Here is a 6,083-nt window from a genome sequence, read left to right on the forward strand (position 1 = left end):
AAAATAACTTGTATATATTAAAACCAAATGAGGTAAAACCCATTTTAAATATAGAGATGTTCAAAACGACAAAGACTCAAAATAAAAAAACAAAAAATTTCTCCTATGCCCATCTTTGGCACCTCAGACTTGGTCACATAAATCTCAGTAGGATTGAGAGATTAGCTAAAAACGGTCATCTAAATCAGTTAATGATAATTCTTTACCTTCGTGTGAATCGTGTCTTGAAGGAAAAATGACATAAAGCTCTTTTTCTAGAAAAGGTCTTCGTGGCAATGAACCCTTAGAACTTGTACATTCAAACCTTTGTGATCCGATAAATGTAAAAGATCTTGGTGGATATGAATATTTCATACATTTTGTTGATGACTATTCAAGATATGGCTATATTTACTTAATGAGTCACAAGTTTGAAACCCTCGAAAAGTTTATAGAATTTAAGAATTAAAACACTTCGATCAGATCGAGGCGGTGAGTATATGGATTTACAATTTCATAACTATTTAGTAGTTCATGGAATTCAATCCCAACTAATAGCACCTAGAACACCACAATAAAATGGTGTTGTAGAAAGGAGAAATCTAATCTTGTTAGACATGGTTCGTCCGATGATTAGTTATGCTCAGTTACCTCAATCCTTTTGGAGGTATGCTATACAAACTATCGTATATATTTTAAACATGAATCCCTCAAAAAAGTGTTTCAGAAACATTGTATGAGTTATAGAGAGGACGTAAAACTAGTTTATGTCACATCAGAATCTAGGGATGCTCGGCACACGTATTGGTGCCAATCCCTAAGAAATTGGATTGACGTTCAAAATTATGCCTATTTGTAGGATACTCTAAAGAAACAAAAGGTGGATTGTTCTATGATCCCCAAGAAGATAAAGTATTTGTATTGACAAATGCTAGATTCTTGGAAGAAGATCATATTAGAAATAATCAACCTTGCAGTAAATTAGTATTGAATGAAATGACCAAAGATACTACAGATAAAACAAAAAAATTTGTTGACCAAGCTGGTCCATCAACAACAATTGTTGTCCCATCACATCCTTCTCAAGAGTCAAGAATGCCTCGATGTAGTGGGAGGGTTATTCATCATTCTGAAAGCTAGACTGGTTTAATAAAAACTCAGGACATCATACTTGATGATGGCCTAGAGGATTCATTAACCTTTAAACAAGAAATGGATGACATGAAAATGGAGTCAATGTACTTCAATTCTGTCTGGGAACTTATAGATCAACCACATTGGGTTAAAACTATATGTTGTAAATGGATCTACAAGAGAATGCGATACGAAATTGGCAAGGTGCGAACCTATAAAGCCAGACTTGTGGCAAAATGTTTTACTCAAAGGGAGGGGATTGACTATGAAGAAACCTTCTCTCTCGTTGGCATGATAAAATCAATTAGAATAATTTTATCCATTACTGCATATTATGACTATGAAATTTAGAAAATGGATGTCAAGACAGCTTTCTTGAATGACCATCTTGACGAAAGTATTTTCATGTCTTAACCAGAAGGGTTAATTGAACAGGATCAAGAACAAAAAGTTTGTAAGCTTAAAAGATCCATTTATGGGTTAAAACAAGCTTTTAGATCATGGAATATAATATTTGACATTGCGATAAAGTCTTATGACTTTGAATAGAATGTTGGCAATGTAGGAATGTATCAGCAACAGCGGAATCACAAGGATCATTAAAGCAGTCTAATTCATTAATTTTGGAAAAATATAAAGAATGCTCTTGTAGAAAACAAGTGAGTTTCAAGACATACCTCTTGTAGAACTTCTTCAAAGCTTGTTCTTAAGCTGCAATTTTCTCCAAATCTTGCTGCAAACCGCCTCAAGATCTTCCCTACTATTCTTTTGGTGCTCCAGATTGAGTTTCAGGGCTCAAAACAAGCTTGAATCAAGGAATGAAGGAGAATAGGTCATAGCAGCAATCTTATTGAAGAACCCTTTCTTCAATCCGAATTTTCTCTAAAATTTTCTCTTAATTGCATGCCCGAATTTCACTCCAAACTCTTCAATATATTGTATATTAACATGCAAGGGAGAGAGTTGCATGAGTTGCAGCTCATGCTTGGAGTAAAACAAGGCAATGGTGGATGCTTTTTGTGTGAGCAAGTTAGGAAATGGATAATGGAAAACCAAGTTTTTCCATTTTGTGTTTTGTTTTTCCAATTTTATATTACAATCTTGGAACATACGGTTTCATACTGCGAAAGTCGTATGGCTTTCACCAAAACATTGATGAACATTTTGTCTATAAGAAGATCATCAAACTTCAGTAGTCTTCTTAGTGTTGTACATAGACGATATCCTACTCACTAGAAATGATGTAGGTCTACTGATTGTAGTTAAGAACTGGTAGCGAACCAATTCTAAATGAAAGATTTGGGAGAGGCTCAATTTGTTCTAGGTATACAGATCTTTTGGGATCGTAAGAACAAAGTGCTAGCACTGTCTCATGCATCGTACATTGACAAGATGTTGCTCAAGTACTCGATGCAGAACTCAAGAAGGGTGAAGGAAATCACGAGGATGATTTTCGTGAGCAGCTGATAACGGGTAGAAATGCATGATATCATAGTGCTAAGTTCTTAAACAATGTTGGAATTGCGTTGATGAAATATGTTAATTTTCGTCCATTAAGCATCAATTTCATAATATTGCGATCGCATGCGTTCAGCGCATTAGAATAGTTGATCTTTGTATTTTTATGCAGAATATGCGTTAATGCAATGCAAAGATTGCGATCATAGGAAATCATTAGTCGAGCGCAACTTCAACGCAAGGCCTTGCGTTGATCATGCTCACAAACATTCACCCAAGAAAGATTGCCGCAACTTGGTCAATGCAACATGGTGGGTGCATCCGGGTGAAAGGCCAATTAAGCGCGATGGGACAGAAAGTTGATGACAGTCGAATCCAAATTAAGTTGACAATCGATAACGATCACAAAGTACATTCAACTTTTTCGGTGACAATTATTGGGTTCATCAGTCAGGAATTAAAGTTGTCCCATCTGTACAACTAGGAGAGAGAAGCTGACTTTCACCATGGGTGTTCTATAAATAGCAAGGGCATTCTTCAGAATAGGGGTTAAGCAGTTAGAATTTCCATACTTCAGTTCGCTCGTCTTGGTTCTTAGTTTTCTTTCATTTTAAAGAGGATGCAAGGGAGGACGTTGTGCTGGCAGATCGTGCCTGTAAGCTTGGAAAGCGCAGGAAGCTTCAAGGATAGAGAGAGGGCCAATGCATACGGAAGCGGGAACATCTTTAGAACAAAATAGAGATTTCAGTGTAAAAAGCCTCGGTCAGAAAGGAATTGCTACCAGGCTCTCTACCTTTAACTTCCATTGTCTTTTTGTACTCAACTCATTTATAAAAATGGAATTTCGTTCTCTATATTTTTTCACTCTCTGTTATTCACGCATGAGTAGCTAAATCAGTTGAATAGGTTGAGATGCATTTTGCTAGCACAACTAGGGAAAATTCTTTCTGATTATCTTATTTTATGTATGCTTCATTTGTCCATTAGAGATACTTGGGAGGGTAGTCTAAGGACAGGATCTAGACTTGGGAAGGTCAGCTTAGAATCTAGACTCGAGGAAGAGCCAGATTAGAATGCATAAACAAGAGATAGGAGCTTAGGAATGAGCACTATTTGTTATCAACGCATCGCATGCATCCTAGAGATAGGATATGATTGTATGCGGTCACCTTGCTTTCATACATTTTGCATCATCACATAGGACAAGACTAGAGACTTAGGAATAAGCTCTATGGACATTTTGCATTCAACACATGCGTCCTAGATTTAGGAGCATCGCATTTGCATTGGAAAATGACTTGCTGTGCATGGTTGTAACATGATCGCATAGTCTGATGCATTCCCAAGTAATGCTAGCTAAAGATCTTCTCAACATGTTCATTGCATACTCATTGCATCTATCAACGCAACTGTCTTTTCGCAACTCCGTTGCATTTGTTAATTTATTTTTCATCAACTTAAACAACAAACCCAACAATTTATTTGTTTATCCAGTTACCGCAAAGTTCTTCATAAAAATTACCAATGTAATATGTTTTCACAAGTCCCTGTGTTCGACCCCGGACTTACCAGGAAACTCAGAGGAATTTACACTGGGGAAACTTGAGTGCACAACGAAATTCTATCAACGCATAACATCCACATTTCCACTTCATAAAATCAAGCATCAGCAGTGGAAGCAAGACTATTCCAAATTACAATCATGAATCAACAATGCATTTACAGTCGACTTCAATATAAGCGATTATGCAAATATACAGAGAAATTACACCACGAAACAACAAATGTACAGAGAGCACTTTACGCACATATGCAGAAACGTCTCCACGCTTCGATGTGCAACTCTTGATCGAACAATCGCAACCACAAACACTCCTGTCTCTTATACACATCTAGATGTGTATAAGAACTTTACGCACATATGCAGAAACGTCTCCACGCTTCGATGTGCGACTCTAATAAAACAATCGAAACCAGAACACTCGAACTACACGACTGCAACACCACACGAACATAGCACAAACTCTTCGTTCTTGTCCTCAACGATCTCCTTGGTCACGAACTCCTCTGCAACAACGAACGGCCTTTGAAGCACCACGAACGGCCTCCGGAAAAGATCGACGGTGACGAGTTGAGTCTGACACCACCAACAAGGCTTGGTATTCTCGGTGTGAAAATCCAGAGGGTGGGCTCTGTTCGAACTTGGTGTAAGGCAGACGAATAGAGGAAAGATAGATCCTGTACATTACTGGGCAAGTGGGAGAAGTCGGAGACCTATCGTATAGTTTGATGCCCAATCATTTAGATAAAGCTATGCGATTGTCTAGCAAAAGCTATGTGACCATCTCTATTGTTTAGCTCCGTCGATTCTACACGATCGTTTACCTTGGGCCAGCGATCGTCTAGCAAAGCTATGCGATCGTTTAGTAAACACTATACAATCGTTTAGCTAGCACCTGCACGATCGTTTACCTAGCCCAGCCGTTGTTTAGTAAATCTGTATTTACTTGACGAATTTCGTGAGTTTCTTTTCGCCAGAGAGAAAACTCAAAACTTTTCAAACTTTGCAAAAACCTCTCTCTCTTTCAAAATAGGAAACCGATTTCCTTTTAAAACCTCACGATTACCATGATCAATAACCACCCACTTCATTTGGTTATTTACAGAAAAAGTATTAATTATCTAATAATCAATATTATTATAATTATAAATGAGAACTAACTTATCGTACTATATTTATAACCTATAGTTTTAATATTTCATCTCATGAAACATATAAACCATAGTTCTTTTTCTATTTCCTGGTACTTAATGTAAATCTCATTTAAATCAATCCTCCACTAGATGTATCTTATACATCATACTGATTATATCACATATAATCAAAATACCTCTTGTCAATTTGAACATTTCAAATCAACACCAAGAACTGATCCTTCAACATGAATCCAAGCTACCAAGGAGACCTCACGGACCTGTAGATCCGAAGCTCCAACGGTACGTGAATAACTGACTAAAATCTTTAGTCACAGCCTCCACCATCCGTTAGCTGCCAGGCACTCTACTAAAGACCGACAACTGAACTCTTCTCACTACAGATATATTATGTGTCCATCTTAACAAATGAACAATGCGACAACCCTTAACAAATCGCTCGTAAGTACAGTTGTGCCAATAACTGTTATGCCATTGTAGTTACATCTGTCTCCTTAAGTACCACTGATCCTTCTAATGAACATAAATCATAGTCCTACTATGACTGAGTCATCTCTTCCAAAGAGAAGTTGTGGCCACTATGTTCAAGCCCCGGAATTAGCCCTTAAGGGAGCAATCTATCTACTTATCTTTGCTTCGGGAAAGGAGTGAATTACATATTGTGGATTGAGTTCCCAGCTCCCAGATCAGACAAGTCCCCAAAAAGGTAGGCTTGTTGAGTTGGCAATTTGGCCACTCTCACCCATACTAATCAAAGGATCGCCCTCAAAGGCAGGAGTTCCCAAAACACTCAGGAT

The sequence above is a fragment of the Benincasa hispida genome, chromosome 3 (assembly GCF_009727055.1).
Source record: "Benincasa hispida cultivar B227 chromosome 3, ASM972705v1, whole genome shotgun sequence".
NCBI lineage: Eukaryota > Viridiplantae > Streptophyta > Magnoliopsida > Cucurbitales > Cucurbitaceae > Benincasa > Benincasa hispida.